At 37.9% G+C, this 22,474-nt stretch overlaps 2 long non-coding RNA genes and 1 pseudogene across 3 annotated transcripts; 1 reads left to right on the plus strand and 2 right to left on the minus strand.

Annotated features, from left to right (window-relative positions):
* Nucleotides 1–95: 95 nt before the first annotated feature.
* On the minus strand, nt 96–7,003 carry LOC148726901 (uncharacterized; annotated as a pseudogene). Its single transcript, XR_015989609.1, has 15 exons — nt 6,563–7,003; nt 6,072–6,272; nt 5,554–5,634; nt 5,116–5,154; nt 4,858–4,911; nt 4,267–4,314; nt 3,734–3,825; nt 3,501–3,583; nt 3,012–3,208; nt 2,840–2,918; nt 2,115–2,175; nt 1,924–1,947; nt 1,591–1,719; nt 995–1,081; nt 96–567 (listed from the first exon to the last, which is right to left on the minus strand). The product of XR_015989609.1 is annotated as an uncharacterized LOC148726901 (transcript).
* Nucleotides 7,004–14,448: 7,445 nt separating this feature from the next.
* Nucleotides 14,449–21,309, minus strand: LOC148726902 (uncharacterized). The gene is made up of 3 exons (XR_015989771.1): nt 21,001–21,309; nt 15,796–15,986; nt 14,449–15,462 (listed from the first exon to the last, which is right to left on the minus strand). It is a non-coding gene; the product is annotated as an uncharacterized LOC148726902 (long non-coding RNA).
* On the plus strand, nt 18,918–21,461 carry LOC148726903 (uncharacterized). Its single transcript, XR_015989755.1, has 4 exons — nt 18,918–19,309; nt 19,512–19,631; nt 20,126–20,211; nt 20,990–21,461. It is a non-coding gene; the product is annotated as an uncharacterized LOC148726903 (long non-coding RNA).
* The last annotated feature ends 1,013 nt before the right edge of the window (nt 21,462–22,474 follow it).

Consider the following 22,474-nt stretch of genomic DNA (forward strand, 5'->3'; position numbering starts at 1 on the left):
TGAATAGGGTGGGAAAGGGAAGAATGTACTTTACAGTATTTGATGATGGATGTTGTAAGCGATTATTTGTGAAATAAAGAGAAAACCACAGAGGATGATTCTTCAAACACCAGCAGTTTATTAAACATTGATCCTTAGGCATTGATACTTAGGCAAATTTACATCAGCACGTTTTTTGTTGATAAGATTTTCCCTAACAGGTTTTTCCCAAATATTGGACATGTTCACGGAACAACGCATGACTGGAAATTGCTCGACAAAACCCCTTTTCTGAAAAAAATTCCAAGCTTGATTTTAACTAGCAGAGAATTATTACATGAATTAAACTATCAACAAAATCACTATATTTAATTCTCTCCTTTGCGACTCTCGTCGTGATAAAAACATTGACACATGATAGTTCAAAATTATCTTTATTTAATTGTTTTCCAGCCGCAGGAGGATTTGTTTGTCGTGTCCAGCAATATCCCTAAATATTGCACTTGGCGGGACTCTAACTGAAACATTTTCTCCACTAAACATCCGGACCACAACACCAGCGTCTCTTTCTTGGGCAGTGAGTATGCTCTGGTTTGAAAAATTAATACAAAACATATTATATTCCTGCGTTTCATTGAAAACAACATGCAACAATCATCATAAAAAAAAACATCCACGAGGCTCGTAAGGGTATAGCCGCAACTTGTGTCGGTTAAAAGTTCTAACAGGTCTGGGCATTCATCACGAGCGCAATAAATTCAGAGATTGCAAACAAATGTTCAAGGTCTAAGTGGATAAAACGTGTCAGTTTAAGAACTGACCAGTCGTGTAGCATCAACATATCATAAGGGAGGAAATTCGTGAAATAAAGCAATCAGTAGGAATCAGCGTAGGATCAACGAAATTTACAGATTGGAGCTCACAACAAATCTTCGTCACAGCTTCTGAAATATGCAGGACTGTATTAAATTACTGAATAGAAGGTTGAGGAGAATATTACCATCAGTTAGCTCACCTCAACGCATCTTGAATTGTCTACTGTCAAAATGATTATGTTTCCAGAGGGTTTGACCACCTTCACAGAGATATGGTGTTGTTGTGTCTGAGAGAAAGTATTGTCAGTGAACAACAGATTGTTACAAGTACGTCGCTTGATTAATTTTGTTAACAATTATTTCTCATTTGCATAAGGTTCTTTCTTGACACGCTTATTACTTTTCAACGATAAAAAACGGGGGGGATACCGTGCTACTGCTTCAGTTACTTGTTATTTAAGCCAAAATAAATAGTGTTTTTAAGACGCTATAGTGTTTCTATGGTAATCTGTTATTTCATGCGTAAATAAATTGGAAGTAGGGATAAATCAAAATTATACAGCTTGAAAATTCTGGAAACCTGAAGCAGCCACCTCAGTTTGACATTTCTGCGAATACTACAATTTAGACTCCGCGTGGTCCCATTTTGTCCAAACCTTCGCTTTGTGTTAGAAATCTCGCCATACATAACTCACCTTAAGCTTAAATCTTACCCAGATACAGCTATTTACGCAAGTATATATGAAAAATATGGGATACTCTGATAGAAAGTACGTCTTATAATAATAGAAAGTACCTGCGGAAAAGAATTACATTCGGAAACAGTATATTCGGAAACAGCGAATCCAACTGCTTCTATATCTGCTGCTGCTGCCGTTGCATGACCAGCTGCTGGTGGTGTTACTGCTACTGGCGATGCAATCACCTGTCGGTACAATTAGTTTGTATCAATGTAGAGCTTTGCACTCAAAAATAAGAAAAAAAAATGTCGGCGAATCTTCTCAAAAATAAATGAATCTGGTAAATATTCTTATTTTGTGGATCGAAGCTTGCGGGAAAAAGGTTGGATGGTGACATTAAGTTATTACAGAATGTCATTGTTGAATAATAACAATAATAACTGTTATACCTCTTTCTGTGCATCAGCTGTTTCCTGTAACAAAATAAATACGATGTTAGCTGTAAGCTTAGATTTGAGTAAATGCACCTTTTTCATCTGAATAAGTTAATTGTAAACAAAATTCAAGTGCATTGTAGATAATGTAATTAATATTGGTGTTACGCACTGACATCCTGTAGCCTTTTCAAATAATACTTTACCGATGCTTGTAACGCTGCATCTTGTTGTTGTCGCAATTCTCTTGTGTCCTCTAACTGTTGCCTGTCGTTAGATAAACTTCCAATTTAATATTGCTGAACACAGTGCCATACCATGCAACTGTTTTTCAAAGTAGCTACCGGTATATGTATCACTGCTATTAAGTGCATTTTAATAAGTGACTTTGTCATTTCAAAACAGCATGCAATTATGTCATTATTAATTCTTTCTGTTAAATACCAAAATAAGAGAGCAACCTGCATATTTAGGATTTCATATCATTTATTATTAAAAACTGGATCATTGGATAATGCAATTCAAGACTTTTCATTGGCTTAGCCATTATGGTATATGAGCCAATATACCATAAACTACGATATGGTAAGCGTACGCATAAGCTCAAAATTGAAAGGGAGCTAAAGATTTGATAAAATTCAATAATTGAATGTAGTGTTTTTAATAAAACAACTATTCCACTCGCGTTTGTTGGATATGAGATTATCATAGCCAACTCAGCGCTACGCGCCTCGTTGGCTATCTATCATCTCATATCCAACGTGCGCTCGTGGAATAATTGTTAATTATATGTATATAGCAAACAACTTCCATTTACTTTACTGCATAGAAAAGGCTTGACCATTTGTTTTCCTTTCAATTGTTAACAACCCAGTGAGTGAGTAATTACATAGAAGGGAGTCAAAATATGTAAAGTCTACTGTAAGTATACCTTTGTGAAGAGATGGCCTTTACATGATGGAGGTTCACTGTGGCATGTCTGATCACCTCTTCTGCAGTCAGTTTATCTCCTAGTGATAAGAGAATTGGATCATTAATTTATTGAGGCTGGTCTGAGCTTTCTCTGAGGAAACATGGAGGCATGCATCAATAACATCACATACCTGACAACCATGCAGCAATGACTTGACGTTTGGTAACACCAACTTGTTGTAAAATCAAGACATGGGCACCACTCAGGGGACGTGGATCTTCACCAACACGTTCAAGCATTTGTGACACACAAGGTGATCTGTTGTGTGCCACAAAGACCAAGCAGCAGCCTAACACTTTTGATAGTTCTGTATCCTCGTTAAGTGTCCTTCAGAATAAAAGGAATATACTTTAATCTGTACTAAGAAACAATACAAGACTGGCAAAAGACTTAGATCTAATATTTGGGAACTAACTATAGAGTCAACAAAGTTTGTGTCTTAAGGATGAAAGAAGGAAGAAACATTTACATCATTCATCTGTGAATATCTATTCTTACATGAAGTGGAATACTTCTCAGATAATCTAAGCTCAAGATAAAAACATTTACTTCTGGCATGTTCTGTTTTGTAAAATTTGAATGAATGATTATTTGTTTGATAGTTTTTAGCTTAAATTACCTGATGACATTGACACTCTCATCACTCTCATCAAACAGGATCACCACAATTGGTGTCAGGTCTTGGTGACTCTGTACAACAGCCTAAACAAAATCCCAGGTTTAAATCAAATATAGTTGTTAAAAAGAGTATGTATATAACACTGCAAGATACAAAACAACTATGCACAGACCAACACTTTCAAACATCTCGCCAAATTTGTCTCTTCCTGAGTACATAAACAAAATCCTTGCCTGGTCAAACGTAAATGGGCATGGGGTCCACATTAATCTTCTCCCAAGGAGGAGGTACAGCAGTTGGACCTACTGTAAGGGTCCTTCAATTTCTGTTATCAAAACAATTTTTCAATCAGTTAATCAGACCTTTAAAAATAAGAACAACCTTTAATCATGATCTATGGTGACATTCAATTATTACTCTGAAGCTGTAATTAATTCAATAGAGTCTGTACCATTATATAGGTATAGATAGAGATAAACTGCTATTAATGCAGAATTAGCATCTTGTTTAACTCATCTACCACTGGTGCCCAACCATTTCCTAGAGGCCTATATTCTTGAGGGATAAACTAGTGTATGAAATCATGAGGGAACTGTGACCTTTCTTGTGTTTGATTTACTAATTTTTGCTAACTGGCAAACTTCATGGTCTCTACAAGCTTCTACCTCTCACAGAAAGGTAAAATTTGCTGTGTGGGAGAACACATGCCAGCGTTGTTTCAAGAAAGTTTATAGTATTTGAAAAAAATTATCAAAAATGTCCTCACCAAAGACCTCAGCACCCTCCATGGATTTTTGGCAACTCACTTGTCCCCCTATCACAATTGAAAAACAGATGCCAAACAAAGGAGATACTTGTGATCAGGCCCTCAATTACATCTTGTAATAATTTAGGATTAAATGTAGCACTTACAGTTTACCGGAGAACAGTATACCTATAGTGTTTAGTTGCTACCAATATGAGGGGTTTAATGCAGATGGGGATTGTGGCCTTTTTAAGTTTTCTTTGTTCATTCTTTTGTCAAAATTTTTTGCAATTTGTTGTAACTTGTTACTATGACAATATATATACTGTTTGGCCAAACATAAGGTAGGACTGTGTGGTGGCCTAGTTTGCCTTGACTATTAATTTAATTAATATAGTACACAATTAACTTTATAGAGTTTCCCATTTCAGTTTTTTTCTCTCAGTTGTATGAATAGGTGCTAGCAAATTTAATGACAAACTCCTTGCTGACTGGTCTGAATACAATCATTGCTGATAAGCCAATTAGAATAGGAATTAAGTCGCTCAGATTCTACCATACCAAACAGACCCTTCAATGTTGGTAATGAAAATCACAAAAATGTATCCATACCAGACTGGACGTTTTCATTTATTTCCTGAGTTGTGCCTTTTGTTGAGATTATATCTGTAATGGTATAAGTGAACAGTTCATTTTCATCAGTTTCATACCTGCAAATAAGAAAGTCACTCTCCAACAAAGTATATCTATTTGAAGTAGAATATGGTCAAAATCAATAAAATGTAACAATGAATGCTGGTTAAATTGATACTTTCACTATTTTAGGCTTATGCTAAGACTTTTCTGTTTTGTTGATATGACTGTTCATACCATAGTTCCCTTTCAACACATCCACAATAGACGTCTGGGCTGCAACAGAACAAAAACAATGTCAGTTGTCAGTTCTTCAATTAGTAGGGACATAGATCACATGCAAATTTTTAAGTATTATTTGGAATCACAAAACTGTGATGGCAGGAGAACCATTCAAAATGAATTAAGTACATTTTATACTGAAATGTTCATTAATTACAAAAAAAAAGTATGCCTTTTAAGGAGAAGACAAGGTACACTTGCAAGTATTTCTGTGGCAATTCATGCACTCACAAAATAATGAAAGTAATGCCCCAGTCTGATTGTTAGAACTGTAATATGCTTGTAAAACCAAAATACTAATGCCTAGAAAATACAACAAAAGCTGTACCGTACATGTAAGCACCACTATATACTGCTAAATAAAAGCCACACAATGTATCAAACGTTTCCTACCAGTCAGTTGGTTAAGAGGTCTTACAGACACTATCTGTAGATCGTCAGAATTGCCTTCATGGCCGAGACTCACACCATGTCCTGTAGACATCAATATAGACAACAGTATAATGCATAAGATAATAAAAATAACAATAATTATAGTAATGATAATAATGATTTTTTAATTCTTTATACAGATGGCCCATTTCACCAGGGGGTTTTCAATAGGGCACTGTAAAAATGTAAAATCTCATTGTCTTTGGTGAATGAAAAGAGGTTTTAAAGGATGGGAAAACAATCAACAACTCAGGTTACTTGCCACTCAAAGGAGGATATGAATGACTGGCTCTTCCAATCTGACATCACTTTGGTGTAAAAGAATGACATGTGCTAAACCTTTTTAAAGATCCATTAATATCCCTTACTTGAGTGACAAGCAATATATGGCTAGCTAAGTAACTTGGTTTTGAAGATAACCTAATTCCTCTTTCACATGTAGTTAGTAAAAATTCTTGTCAAAATGAAATGATGTCTACCTCTAGCATCACTTCCTGAAGGCAAAGGACCAGCTGTAGATATTACTGGAGCAACAACGGGTGTCTCTGTTGCTGAGGAAACCATTGATGCTGACGTTACTGTTGATAATAATGTTACTGCAGATGATCCCGTTGTTGTTACCGGAGATGTTGCTGCAGATGTTACTGCAGTTAACAATGCTATCAATGGAACAAGAATTTCTACAATTGTTATTGAATTGTTCAAAATACAGATTTTAAACAGAAAATTTTCATGTAATTACAATTCAAAATCTTGCGTAACATCAAAAGTTGTGAAAGGTGAACATGTCAAGTAAACTTTAAGCAAGTTTAAACTTTCATAATCAGTGCTTCATCTCACATCTATAATGGGTTTTTTTTTTCTCTAGTTAATAATTACGGAGTAATTCAATGTGGGAAATAGTTGTAACCTCAGCACAACCTGTACACATGCCAAAACTTTGCTATTCTAGATGACTATAACAACCAACCTCCAGAGTCAAATATGAAGACTTTCTTTGTCCTTTGTCTGAATGCATTTTGGATGTTGTATCCATTTGTGAGACCATTGAAAACTCTAACCATCTCTGAACCCCGGTTAGTAGATTTCAGTATCGTCATGCTACAAAGCAATCATCATTATTACATTTCTCAGGCAGATTTTCAAGTCAATAATAAAACATTTAGGGCACTTGGCTAGATCGTGATAATGACGTGCTATGAACATTAGTAAAAGATGCATCAGTTAGTACTGGTTTTAAATTAAATAGATCATTCTCAAGACATGTTGCAAGCTCAACGCTCAGCTTCTTGTTTGGAAGTCTTTAAGTAGTTTTTGAAACGCTGATTTGTTTGTCCTTTAACTGCTCCCGTTGAGCGCCATAAATGCTCACTTCCTCAGACTGCTCAAAGTAGTGCTGCAAGATTTATGACGTCATCGCTTGTTCGTTAACTAATTAATTTATTATATTACTTTATTTTTTGCTTGACACATTCATATTTAGCTTGAACGTTTTGAGTCGATGTCGTTTATAATTGAGAAAATTCTTCCACAAATCATATGCCAAAATTGTTCCAAATATTACTTTGAAAAAACCTTGTTTCCAGAAACCAGATAATGAACCGTGAATCGATGGAATGACACGCGTGATTAGTGCGAGTACAGGCATAAATGGGGTGAGATTGGCCCCATCTCTCAAACAAGCATGTTGACCTGTCGTTTCTATTGTACTTTTTGAAACAGACATTGGTAGTGAATATGTAAAGATGGTTAAGAAAAGAATTGGCGGACAGCATTTTTCTGAGGAGTCATATTTCTTTTCCCTTCGTTTGAAGCCAAGTCATGCAACTGCTATGTACTGCTATGCACGTTCATAGCGAGTAATTAAAATCGCCTAAAAAGCCAGCCCTTATCTAGCCCCATGGAAAGCTACCTGACAATTTTGCGGCACAAAATTGACGAAACAAACTTGTGATTTACTTCTTACAATGTCACTGTTTATGAATCATGAGCATTGAAAATGCTCTTTAAAAAAATACCTTGTGGGGCTTAATCCCGCTAAAGTTGGAATATTCGTAGCCAGTAGGTTTGCAATCTGACTACAGGTGTGCCTGGTAGAGAATTGAATATCCTTTACTCTCATTTCGTTTACCAACGTTTCCATACGCGATCTTCTAGGAACTGCTTTCTTCGAGACATCCTCTTGTCGCAAGTGGACAAACGTTCTTGTAACAGATGTGTTTCTGTCTACATTATCGCGCCACATTTGCAGCAGGGTTGAGGCCTGTGCGTCTACTTCAGATTGATCGATTGGAGCAGAAACTTGGTCTTCAGACATGTTCGAGTTCCTTTTGAGTAAATCTCGGCCTTGCGAACTTTACTGAGATTTTACAATTCCTCCCTTTGTGCGAGAGAAGTGTTGTTTTGCGACTTTCAAGGACTCAGAGGACAATGTGATTGAATTTCCTGCCACAAAGGCGAGAGAATTTATTGTTTGTCGTCAAACCAGCTTGCGTTTTCGGCTCGCTAACCACAGAACGAGTTATCATACTCTTCCGTTGCTTTTCAACGGAAGTCGGCGAAATTGCGCCTTCAGTTCTTGTAATTAATGTGGCTTGCCGTGGCTTGCCTCTCGTCATTTGACCACAGGTACAAAAAGACCAAGATTTTCCCTAGTGGTAACCTTGGGAAATCTGCGAATAAGGAATTACACCTCAAACTTCTCTTCTTTCTGTATCCTCTACAGCGCCTAGAACGATAATAAGTATCGAAAAAGTGGATATTAAAAAATCATCTTGAGCTCTAGTTGATGTCCACCGTGTACAAACGGCTCACGTATACATCTTTTCCTATACTTATGAACATTTATTCTTGGCGTGAAATCGAAGATGTTGTTAATCCATCAGTACGTGCAGGGAATTCTTTAGTAGCATTTTCCATGCCTGGTGTTCCGGCATTAGTACGTAAGTTTACATGATTCATGAAGAATTTTATCTAAGAATACAGTAACGTTTCGATCCCTGAGCGCCGAAAAGTGAGTAGATGTTAAAACCTAGGCCAGAAAAACCTCCAAGTTCGCAGCTCGTGATCGCTACTTTGCCAGTTCGCGGTTGTTTTTATTTAAATATTTCAACTGACAATAACCTGCTGTATGAGAAATATTTTAACAATAGCATTTACCACTGATAGCCATCGAGATGATCTGCATTTCGCGCAGAAATAACCATATCCAGATTGCAATTTCCACAACGAAGTGGATTTGGCAGCAATCCACGCCCTTGTAACCAAGTTATCAACTCTCTCATGTTGCCGTCTGCTAATGCTGAGATTCGCAGTAAATTCATAGCCTCGGACTGATCAAAATTACCGTGTAGTGTGAAATTGTTGGTAGACTTTTTTCAGGAGAGTGGCGACTTTTGAGGTATTTGGGAACAAATTTTTGCGGCTCGAATAGACTAAAGCTTCCGGTGGTAACTAATTGTTGAGGGCTCTTTTGGAACCGCATGACATCAAGAAGATAGGAACTGTAGTACCAAAGTTTTATAATTCATGTGATGGTTAATAACAATTCCCATAATTTGCTCATCACCTTGGTTGTAACAGTCGATCTTGGAAGACCTCAATAGTATTTTGTCCTGCAACGCTTGCCCTGTCGAAAATGTTAACTGTTCACATAAATGATGTCATCAAGAAGCATCAACGCAAGCCCATTATTATTCTTTCATTATGAGAGAAAAGCTTGAAGGATAATGCATTCTGGTTATCCTGAGTATACCTCACACAGGGCGGTCGATTTTTATCTGTACATACAGAAAAACCTTTCCGGCAATAATGGAAAAAATGTGGCATGAGTGAGGCCTTAGAGAATGTTGTCCCTTCGTATGATCCACTTAACGTTTAATGTTTCTTGTGCCTCAGAGACTTGAAAGGTATTGACTTAACCTGTTATCATTTGGTTTTTTTGTTAGCTAGCTTAAAATAAAACGATCTTCAACCAATGATTTACTTGAGACGTGACCCTGAACTCCGCTGCAAGAAAGTTGAGCTCTGGTCAATTTCTAATCATTGTTCAGGTACTTCCGCTCCCATAGATTATCCCTGGTGTATTATTCCTTTGGTTGTGTTGTCAGCTAAATTAAGGCAGGAAACACCAGATATACACTCGGAATTCGAGCGGCTAAAATAAAAATCTTATATGAACCAAAGCGCGCAACTAGCAGCAAATAAAGTTGTTTTCTGACTTCTTTCATTCTGCAAAGGTCGATTATCTTTTAGAGGATGCAGTCAATTTCTCTACAAATGGGGAGGATGCGACGTTGTGATCAAGTGTCCTGCGTGAGAATAAAGGTGAAGACAGATAGGCACGGACTCCCCATGTGGCTTTTGTGGTCGAGTCGCATTATCGCCGTCAAATTGTATTTTTGCTCCCACAAGCGTATCATATGGGATTTTCCCTTTTTTTAAGAGATGATCGGATGTAAAAAATTTTTTTTTTCAGCAAAGGCTGATTGCGTATCCAGGTGGATTGGGAGTGTGTGAAATCCATTTCTTAGACATACCTTCAATGTGTTTGACCTCATCACCGCCATTTGGTCTATGATCTCATTAACCCTTTCTTGTGACTTCATTTTTTACGGTGTTTCGAAACAAAATTAAACGAAAATACTGGATTATAACAGCCTTTGGCAATTCAAACAACGCGAGAAAGCGAGAGTGCACCTAGAAAGCGTCGTAGAAAGGTCTCTGTTTGGGGTGAACTTTGCCTCTAGACAATCGGCCCTTACACATACAGAATAGCCAAAAGGTCACGAACGTTTATCGTCCTTTGTCACACTGTACCACAAAGCGCTGGAGTCTGACGTACAATCAGACCTTGCAGAAAACAGTTTTCATAAACCTCCCATCATCTTTTACAAAAAGAAAACATCCCTTCAAGACAGGCAAGTGAGAGGAAAATTGTCATTAAAGGTGATAATGGTAATACCACGCGACCACAACAGCCAGAAAGGGAACCGTGCCGTTCTGTCTTCACCTTTTTTCTCATATACCTTGAATAAGGGACCAACCAGTTAACTCTTGAGGGGGGTGGGGGATTTTGAAAAAAATTTCCTGCAAGCGCTTGTTGGAAGAAAACAGTTGTATGCAGCCCAAATGTAACAGAAAAAAAAAAGAGCACTTAGAACGGAAAAAAAATATCCTGCCCAGCAGATTGCTAGAAAAAAAATTTCTTGATGACCAGAAATCACCCACCCGCCACCCCTCAAATGTTAAATGGTCGGGCCCCTAACGCTACACTGCAAATTAAACGTAAACAATCATGCATCTTGTCGTCAGGAGAACCTATTCTTATTTACTCAGCATGTTGTTCTTCCACGCTTACGTTAGAACAAGGATACGATCTCACGGCTGTAACGAAGAACTTCAGGGAAAGTAATGTGTGTGCGAGTGAGCCTAGTGAACTCGTTCGCAATGACCCTGTGGGTAGCAACTTTCCCTGAAATCAGCAAGAGCTTGTTCATCTGTTTTTACGAGAAAATACAGGTGAAACAATTTCCCAATTATCCAGATCTCCTTAAAAAATGAGTTCTATTGCCCGAAAACACAACTACAACAGTCTCCAGGCCGCGTTTAGCTCGATAGATTGCAACAGATGATTGGTCACTGTATCACATTACGTCAGAGGACATAGCTACAATAATTAATAAGGGGACATAGGTACAACGGTACAGATTATTAGGGTGTAAAAAGCGTCCCTCCCCAGTCTACTTTCGATTATCTCTCCTCCCTCCAGTATCACCTCGCTGTTAATGGCTTGTGCCGCAAAATGAAACCGTTATCCGAGCTCATCAATTTTTGCATTTGCATGGGTCAGATACAAATGGCTAGGTAACACCTGTCTTCAAAGGTAATGAACACCTAGATAAAGGAAATTATCCATCCATTTTGGTGTTATCCGTCTTTTCATCTTTGACGCAGTTTTTGGTAATTGTCTCTACCACATGCACCAGTTGAACAAATAGTTATATGTACCACTTGTGAGCCAACTCTGGTCGGCTATTTGAAGTATTGGAAATAAAGTCTTGATGGGAAACGTTCATTGGATGTTGTATCATGAGATCTCGTTTGGGATTTCGAATTCGACACCCTAACCTACTAGACAACCATATTCTTCATTGTCTGTCATTACAAAGTATTTGCCTCACTAAGAGCCTTTTGGTTCGATGCAGACAGCGTGAAAAAACTGTGATAGATTTTTTGATTGGTCTTTGATCTCTTTTTGGGCCCCTCCCTTTTCAAAAGTTTTAAAAGTAACGATGAGTCATGAATGTCGCATGCCACTGAAGCCACTATGTGAACGATGATTTACAGTGATCTCCGTCAATGTAATTTTTCCCAGAATTCAAACCCTTGGGTGACTCCCGCCAGATGTTTTGCAGATTTCGATTTCCATGCATCAAACCAAAAACTTGAGAAAGAAAATGTTACGAAACTTATGGATGTTACTATTCACACAAATTTTATTTTCATGAACCAGTGGCCTGTCTATGTATGCGTTCACTAGTTTATTCCTTTAGATGCTAAACTGAACAATAATTGGTTTATTCTGTCCCATCCAAGCTACTGTTCTTCTGTCTGATACTTTCGTTTGAAAAGTGACTCCGACAAGCTTGAAAAGTGAAGCAATAAGACACTAAGGAACGTTTTCCATGAAATTCTGATATTCAAGTCTGAGGAGATTATGCTTCATAATAAAATAAGTTATATTATACTATTTCATTAAATATTTTTCAGTTTATTAATATTTATCTTTCAACTTTCAGAAAATGAGACGTGAAGATCATGACAAATGTCCAATTATTTTGCCAACATTTTATCAAACTACAACAACCTATATACCATAATAAAGATCTAAGTAAGGGAAACACATCGGTGTATTTATATTCTCTAAAGGTTTGAGTCCACGTGTGCTGGAGACGCTAAGAGATTGTTGAGGTAGTTAGCCACTAGCCCTGATGCCAAAAAAGATTCATAAAAAAATTACATTTTAAGTAAAAAAGCCGCACTTTCACGTATGTGTAGACATGGTTACTTACTATATTTGTACAAGGTTTCATATCATTTGATTAAAAAGTGTAGAAATTATCGCAGTTAGGGCTAAATTTTGGGTAACGACATTAACATCTCTGGAGAATCAGGCAAAAAAAAATATCTCAAAGAAGCCCAAATTTGGTGTGTACATAGTTTGCACCATTCCCTATTCAGTGATTTTAAGTAACGTCCATTCCCTCTAATTTTAGAAATCTGACGTAAAGCAAAAAACCCTTGGTATTGGTATATACTGTACACAAGGCTTGACACAAAACTCAACCTTGAAACTAGGGCTAGATCGCAAAACTGCTAAAACCTTTATTCTTGGGAGTTGAGAGCTGAAAATTTCAGAGGATGTTTATGGCATACTTTCTATTACGTGCACCAAATTTCAAGTCATTTCAATTAATATTTTGGATTTTTTAGCCCTTTTTCGTCAAATTTGCATATTTTGAGAGAAGTGAGGGTTGGGGCTTAAGGGCTTTTCGCATTTTTTTAAGCACCATCTCATTGAATGTAGACAAGCTATACATCGTTGGAAAGGTCGTATTAAGGACTACAACTTGATGTATTCAAAAGTATTGAAATAATTACTGGGCATGCGCTGGAGACCAAAAAAGCTCGAAAAAAGGGGTTTTTTGAGTCTGTTTTTGCAGGGCTAAGAAACCTTAAAAATCAAACCAAACTGACACGAAATGATATACAAATAATTGTCCATTTCCTTAACAATGGTTTGCTGTAATTGGCGTAGAAAAGGGTTGATGTGAGATTTTTTTATGAATTTTCTTGCAACACGAGTCTCATATGTACGCTATGCGGATCTATGTTTTTTGTCTTTAAAAATTCGTAAAAACTTCACTTTTTATCGGTTTTTCGTTACACTTACACCAATGTCATTATAATTGAAAGTACTTTTGATTAAAATTAAAAAAAAGGGATTGATTTTTCCAACCTTTTTCGTCTTCTTTTACACGCCATAAATCTTAAGCGTTTCTATCCATTCAGCTAATACTTACACATACAATGGAACAGTTTCCGTACTTAATGCCTGCTAACTTTGAAGGCCGGAACAATGAGGGCTTTTGAGTAACAGTAGATTTAAGGAGTGCCTGTCCGTTTCACGATAACGCTATTTTCGCCTAACTCCTGACGTTTGAAAAATGCTAAAAAATTAACAAAACATTAACTGTACCTTATTTGACCAGCATAAAATAGAAAATAAAACGACGTTATCTACTATGTTAAATTTTGTATCCAATTTTAAAACTAAATATTTGCTGTGATTGACAGAAGTCAGCCTAAATTGACAGGTAGCAATCAACATAATTTGCATAAATTAAGAATACCATAAGAAAGACAAATGTCTCATCTCTTATGCCTGTAGGTTTGAAGTTGTTCAACAATAAGGTTATTGAGTTACAGTAGAATGAATGAATGCTACCCCTTGGCCAAAAAATCCAAGATGGCGGACATGAAATAGGATTCCCTCATGGGTACTGCTCTAACTCCTCAACCTGTGATGCTCGTCACTTGCGATTTATGAGAGTACTACAAGAGGTATAGAACTAGGGCGCTGGCTATTATTTTCACGGGGATAGACTACAGCGATGCTTTAGTCAGCAATAAACAACCAAGCATTGAACGTTACAATGAAAATATTTGTAAGAACACCTTTAATTCTATTTTACATGGTAAGACTAACCGGTTAAATAGTCTTTTACCCTCAGCCCCTAAGTCGTCTTACCATCTAAGACGATGCAGGCGTTTTGAAACACCAAGGTGGAAAGGTTCAGGAACACATTTTTAATGAGATCTTGTATTGAGCATGCTTATTATTATTCTTACATTAGTCATACTATTAGATATATGTTACAATTTTTGTAAATACGCAATTCAGCCCCTTAGAGGGCTGCCATGTATTTATTTGTGAAATAAACCTTTACCTACGCGGTCCCTGTGTGGCTATTATGGTCGCGTGGCGTTATCACCTTAAATGACCTTTTTGCTCTCACTTGCATGTCTTGGAAGGATTTTTCCTTTTTGTAAAAGATGATCGGAGGTTTATTGGGGGGCTTATTTCAACTTAACAGCCCATGCACGAACTGTCCAGACCCACCGAGTTGTAGTGCATGCTGGTAATTTTGTGGACCCGGTTACTGGCGTGCATACGCAAGAGGTGGAATCGGCTTGGTCTAGATTAAAATACAAAGTTAAGATGAGGAAAGGCGTCAGGAACTATGATTTGCGATTTTTTCTCAATGAGCATATGTGGCGAGACTGGAGAGGAGAGGCTCACGTTTGCAATAACATTACTGAAGTTCTCTCACGATATCTCACCAACAACCCAGTTTAGGGAATATTGGGACTCATTTTAAAATATGATCTTCTCTCACTTCAATCAAGAACATTCCTGGATAAAATATTAACGAAATGAAGTATAACAACACTCCCCAATCCGCTTGTTCATCGGTGAATTCATTCAGTAGCATTCCATTGTTTTTAGACAATATACTATTACACAGTAAGCTTCAGTAGTTTGCGTTAAATTAAAGTTAATATTTTTAGGCTCAAAGAGTAATAACTTGTTTTAGTACTGGATGTTTATACAGTTCAACAGTCATTCAAGACTTCTCTTTCAGGAGAGCGGCTAACTCGATTACGCGGCAATTCACTCGCAATTCTGTACCCTCTGCAAACTCGGGAGGGAACATGATGCCGTGCCCTCTCCGTTCCTTTAACTTGATGTGACTCCGACTGATGATAACTTTCTTGCCATTGTTTCTTATCTTTTCAATGAAGAACCTTGAAAAAATAAAATAAAAGTTTAGCCTGTTTATCTATTTATTCAACAATTTGCCAAAGTCAGGTAAATTTACAATAGGACAAGGTTATCCCCTACTAGGTAAATTGTTTCGAGTTACTTAAGCTAATTCAAATCTTTGACGAACAACTTGAACTATACATTAGTGTACAATAATGGACACCGAATCGTTGTTCAACAGTATGAGAAGAACACAGCCTGCCATGATTCATGAATTCTGTTTTCAGTGATATGCAATGTCCTTTTTATCACTGAGAAACTAAAGGGATTGCCTAACCATACGGGTACTATTGAATGGCCGTTGATATACTCACGCGAAAGCAATTCGTATAGATTCGACACCTCTGTAATATTGGAGCCAAAGCTTTCCTCTAGCCAGAACAAGTCTCCACTTCCTAGCAAACGCCTCTATCGGAGGAGAAGCGATGGGCCACTTCCAGTCATTCGGCACCACCCAAGTCAGAACGACAGCATCTTTACTCTCTATTTTCGCGTAGACTGTGGCCTGTTTAAAAGAGTGCGCCGATTAGATGTAAAAGAATCTTCGAGCATTGAAACATTGATTGCACACCAACGTTTTTTCCTAACAATTTTTTTAACGAAATAGTGCTCGTGTTACTCAGATGAAACTAGCAGATTCTATTTTTTTTTTGATTTCGCAAAAGTGGTGAGCAACCCATTTAAGGAGATCGGGATAATTGGAAAATTGTTTGACCTGTATTTTCTCGCGACAGCAGATGAACAAGTTCTTGCTGATTTCTAACGTAAACGTGGAAGAACAACAAGCTGAATAAATAAGAATAGGTTCTCCTGATGAAAAGATGCATGATTGTTTAAGTTTAATTTGCAGTATAGCTTTAGGGGCCGACCATTTAACATTTGACGGGGGCGGGGTGGGTGGGTGATTTCTGGTCATCAAGAAATTTTTTTTCTAGCAATCTGCTGGGCAGGATATTTTTTCCGTTCTAAGTGCTCTTTTTTTTTCTGTTACATTTGGCCTGCATGCAATTTTTTCCTTCAAACAAGCTGTTGCAGGAAATTTTTTTCGAAATCCCCCATCCCCCCTTAAGAGTTCACTGTTAAATGGTTGGCCCCTTATTCAAAGTCTATGAGAAAAAAGGTGGAGACAGAACGGCACAGTTCCCTTTGTGGCTGTTGTGGTCGCGTGGTATTATCATTATCACCTTTCAATGACAATTTTGCTCCCACTTGCCTGTCTTGAAAGGATTTTTCCTTTTTGTAAAAGATGATCGGAGGTTTATGAAAACTGTTTTCTGCAAGGTCTGATTGTACATCTGACTCTAGTGTTTTTCATTTTTTAACTATCGTGTGGTGTGACAAAATACAGTAAACGTTCGTGACCTTTTGGCTTTTCTGTATGTGTAAGAGCCGATTGTTTAAAGGCAAAGTTGACGCCTGACAGAGACCATTCTATGATACTTTCTGGGTGCCCTCTCGCGTTATTGGGTTGTCTGAATTGCGAAAGGCTGTCATATTCCGATATTTTTTGTAGTATTCTCTTTTCAAAACACCGATAGTAAAAAAACCCACACACGCACACACACACACCGGGAAAGGGTTAATGGAATCATTGACAAAACGGCAGTTATGAGGGCAAACACATTGATGGGATGTGTAAACTGTTTTAACTGCCTGGGGTACGGTGTGACAAATGACAATAAACGTTCGTGACCTTTTGGCTTTTCTGTATGTGTAAGCGCCGATTGTCTCGGGCAAAGTTGAACTCCGACAGAGACCTGTCTATGATTCTTTCTGGCTGCCCTCTCGCTTTGTCGCGTTGTTTGATTTGCAAAAGGCTGTTATATTCCAAAATTTTTGTAACATTTTGTTTTTGAAACACCGATAGTAAAATATAACACACAGGAAAGGGTCAATGAGATCACTGACCAAAAATGGAAAATCCTATAAGACACGTTTGTGAGAGGAAAAATACAATTTGAAGGCGATAATGCGACACGACCACAAAAGCGACATGGGTAGTCCGTGCCGGTATGCCTTCACCTTTATTCTCAAGCAGAAGACTTGTTCACAACGTCGCCTCCTCCACATTTGTAGAGAAATTGATCAAATCCTCTAAAAGAAAATCGATAACATAGAACTCAAACACACGGCAAAAGAGAAGCCTCCAAGGGATATTCCTTGCAGGATAAATTATCAACGGTTTTATCTATATACAAGGAAACCGTGGACAAAGAGCAAGAAGAGACAACTGGATGTTTGGCGTGCCGGTTTCAACAGGCTATTCTCCAGCGTGAGGTTATTCCGAGGTCGTGGAGCAACAAGAACCGATGGCGCAATTTCGCCGATTTCCGTTGGAATGCAACGGAAGAGTACGACAACTCGTTCTTTGTTTAGCGAACCGAAAATGCAAGCTGCTTTGACGACAAAAAATGGATTCTCTCGCCTTTGTGGCAGGAAATTCAATGACAGTTTCCTGCCAGTTGGCTTGAGAGTCACAAACAACACTTCTCTCGCACTAAAGGAGGAATTGTAAAATTTCAGTAAAAGTGAAAAACAAAAAAGGAAAAACGCAAACTAAAAGAAAACCAAACAAACTATTTTCAATCTCTAAAAAGGGCTGCCTTCCAATAAGCTTCCGGATAAATGAACGTTCTTAAACCAAAAACCCATGCTCTGCAGGCTATCATATCAGCATACTCCGTCGTTCAAATGTCACGTTTCATTTTAAAGACAAAGCTTCCTTTCTCTTCCTACCGACCACGTGAATTTCCGACTACTCTATATCCTAGTCGCACTTTAAAAAAAGGCTGTCGAGTTGACATTAACTCAAGTCCCCTCCCTCTCCTCGTCTGATCAGTGCGAAAGGTTCGCAAGGCCGAGACTTATTCAAAAGGAATTCGAACATGTCTGAAGACCAAGTTTCCGCTCCAATCGATTAATCTGAATTAGACGCACAGGCCTCAACCCTGCTGCAAAGGTGGCGAGATAATGTAAACAGAAACACATCTGTTACAAGAACGTTTGCCCTCTTGCGAGAAGAGGATGTCTCGAAGAAAGCAATTCCTCGAAGATCGCGTATGGAAACGTTGATACAGGAAAGGAGAGCAAAAGGAAATGCAATTCTCTACCAGGCACACCTCTAGTCAGATTGCAAACCTACTGGCTACGAATATTTCAACTTTAGCGGGAGTAAACCCCACGAGGTATTTTATTAAGAGCATTTTCAATGCTCGTGATTCATAACCAGTGGTATTGCAAGAAACATATCACAAGATTTGTTTCGTCATTTTTTGCCGTTCAATATGACATGGCTAGCAGAATTGTCACGTAGTTTTCAAAGGGGCTAGACAAATGCTGGCATGTTAGGCGATTTTAATTACTCGCTATGAACGTGCATAGCAGTAGCCCGACTTGGCTTCAAACGAATTAGGAAAAAGAAAGGTGATTCCTCAGAAAAAAGTGCTGTCGAACAATTATTTTCTTAACCTTCTTTAAATGTTCACTAACAATGTCTGTTTCGAAAGGTACAATAGAAAAAACAGGTGAACATGCTTGTTTGAGAGATGGGGCCAATCTAACCCCATTTATGACCGGCAACAATTGGAGGACACATAGAGAACTGCGACGCCAACAAGATAGAGCGTTACAAGCATCGGCAAAGTATTAACTGAAAAAGGCTACAGGATGTCAGTGCTTAACACCAAGATTAATTACATTATCTACAATGCACTTGAATTTTGTTTACAATTAATTTATTCAGATGAAGAAGGTGCATTTACTCAAAACGAAGCTTACAGCTAACATCGTATTTATTTTGTTATAGGAAAAAGCTGATGCACAGTAAGAGTTATTGTTGTTAGTATTCAACACTGACATTCTGTAATAACTTAATGCCATGGCTTCGCCATCCAACCTTTTTCCCGCAAGCTTAAATCCACGAAATAAGAATACCAGATTCATTTTGTTTTCGAGAAAGACTCGCCCACATTTGTTTTTCTTATGGTTGAGTGTAAAGCTCTACATTGATATAAACTAATTGTACCGATAGGTGCTTGCATCGCCAGTAGCAGTAATACCACCAGCAGCTGGTCATGCAACGGCAGCAGCAGCAGCAGAAATAGAAGCAGTTGGATGCGCTGTTTTCGAATATAATTGTTCTTTTCCGCAGGTAATTTATTAAGATTTACTTTCTATCAGAGTATCCCATATTTTTCACAGAGGCGTAAACAACTGTATCTGGGTTAGATTTAAGCTTGAGGTGAGTTATGTATGGCGAGATTTCTAACACAGAACGAAGGTTTGGACAAAATAGGACCACGCGGAGTCGAAATGGGAGTATTCGCAGAAAAGTCAAATTGAGGTGGCTGCTTCAGGTTTCCAGAATTTTCAAGCTATATTATTTTGATGTATCCATACTACCAATTTATATACGCATGGAATAACAGCTTACCATAGAAACACTATAGCGTCGTAAAAACACCCTTTATCTTGACTTAAATAACAAGTAACTGAAGCACTAGCACGGCCCCCCGTTTTTTCCTTGAAAAGTAATAAGCATGTCAAGAAAGAACCTTATGCAAATGAAAAAAAAAACTTTTAAAAAAATTAATCAAGCGACCTACTTGTAACAATCTGTTGCTCACTGACAATACTTTCTTTCAGACACAAAAACACCAATCTCCGTGAATGTGGTCAAACCCTCTGGAAACATAATCATTTTGACAGTAGACAATTCAATATGCGTTGAGGTGAGCAAATTGATGGTAATATTTTCAGTACCTTCTATTCAGTAATTTAATACAGCCCTGCATATTTCAGAAGCTGTGACGAAGATTTGTTGTGAGCTCCAATCTGTAATTTTCGTTGATCCTACTCTGATGCCTACTGATTGCTTTATTTCACGAATTTCCTCCCTTATGATATGTTGATGCTACTCGACTGTTCAGTTCTTACACTGACACGTTTTATCCACTTAGACCTTCAACATTTGTTTTATTTGCGCCAGGAATCTCTGAATTTATTGCGATCGTGATGAATGCCCGTACCTGTTAGAACTTTTAATCGTCACAAGTTGCGCCTATACTATTACGAGCCTCGTGGATGTTTGTAATTGTTCTTTTCCGCAGGTAATTTATTAAGATTTACTTTCTATCAGAGTATCCCATATTTTTCACAGAGGCGTAAACAACTGTATCTGGGTTAGATTTAAGCTTGAGGTGAGTTATGTATGGCGAGATTTCTAACACAGAACGAAGGTTTGGACAAAATAGGACCACGCGGAGTCGAAATGGGAGTATTCGCAGAAAAGTCAAATTGAGGTGGCTGCTTCAGGTTTCCAGAATTTTCAAGCTATATTATTTTGATGTATCCATACTACCAATTTATATACGCATGGATGTTTTTAATCATCACAAGTTGCGCCTATACTATTACGAACCTCGTGGATGTTTTTTATGATGATTGTTGCATGTTGTTTTCAAAAAAATGCAGGAATATAATATATTTTGTATTTATTTTTCAAACCAGAGCATACTCACTGCCCAAGAAAGAGACGCTGGTGTCGTCGTCCGGATGTATAGTGGAGAAAATGTCTCAGTTAGAGTCCCGCCAAGTGCAATATTTAGGGATATTGCTGGAAATGACAAACAAATCCTCCTGAGGCTGGAAAACAATTAAATAAAGATAACTTTGAAGTATCATGTGTCAATTTTTTTATCACGATGAGAGTCGCAAAGGAGAGAATTAGACATAGTGATTTTGTTGATAGTTTAATTGATGCAATAATTCTCTGCTAGTTTAAAACAAGCATGGAATTTTTTTCCCAAAAGGGGTTTTGTCGAGCAATTACCCGTCATGCGTTGTTCCATGAACATATCCAATATTTGGAAAAAACCTGTTAGGGAAAATCTTATCAAGAAAACGTGCTGATGTAAATTGGCCTAGGGATCAGTACCTAAGGATCACTGTTTAATAAAATGCTGGCCTTTGAAGAATCATCTTCTGTGGTTTTCTCTTTCTTTCCCAAATAATCGCTTAGAACATCCATCATCAAATACTGTAAGCTACATTCTTCCTTTTCCCGCCCTATTTACTCTATTTCCTCCTTTTGTGGGTTATCTAACGATATTACGACGGGAAAATCGAATGAAATATTGACCTGAAATTTCATAAAACCCACGTTCTGTAATTGCACAAAGATATTTTGATTTGAAAATAAAGCGAGATATTAACTGGAATTTCGTAGAACCCACGTTCTGTACTTCTGCTCCGTTGACACGATTCAAGGTCGACGATTAGATCGTCAACGATCTGATTCGTAACGATCAATATCGTTAACGATCTGATTCGTGCTCGTTGTCTAAGAATACGTTCTTCGACAACGAGCACGATGTTATGAAAGATCGTTGAACCATACGATGAAATCGTATAAACGAGGACGTTCTTTTGAACGTCCTCGTTGTACTGGATTTTAAGGTTAACGTGGTCGTTCTTTTGAACGCGCTCGTTATACTCGATCTCGTGTAGAACGCGCTCGTTCGTTTTGACGTGCTCGTTATACTCGATTTCGTGTAGAACGCGCTCGTTCTTTTTAACGTCCTCGTTATACTCGATTTCGTGTGCCGTGCCCAGATGGCAGCATTGATCCGAGGCTCGTATGTCGAAGCTTGGCAAAACGAGGAATCGTGGTCGTTTTTGATCAGGTGCTTTTGGGCTCGTTTCCCGGAAACCGTGAATGATCCAAATTTGTCCTGGGCAATTTGCTTCCTGGTTATCTTTGTTTCTTCTTCCCAAAATTATGCTAACGAGCTCGAAGCAAACCTTAATTCTTACTTCACCCGGGAACTTCAGCAGTCGAGCATTTTATGGGAAATATTAGATTCGATCCAACTTCTACATCTTGTACGCTTTCAAAGTTTAAGCTTTCATAAAGCTCAAAATAATTTACAGGTAAAAGCTCCGGTAGTCAAGGGCACATTCGTCTTTAATTATGTTGTAGCGTTGCTGTAGAGT

Source organism: Stylophora pistillata, chromosome 7, assembly GCF_964205215.1.
Source record: "Stylophora pistillata chromosome 7, jaStyPist1.2, whole genome shotgun sequence".
Taxonomy (NCBI): domain Eukaryota; kingdom Metazoa; phylum Cnidaria; class Anthozoa; order Scleractinia; family Pocilloporidae; genus Stylophora; species Stylophora pistillata.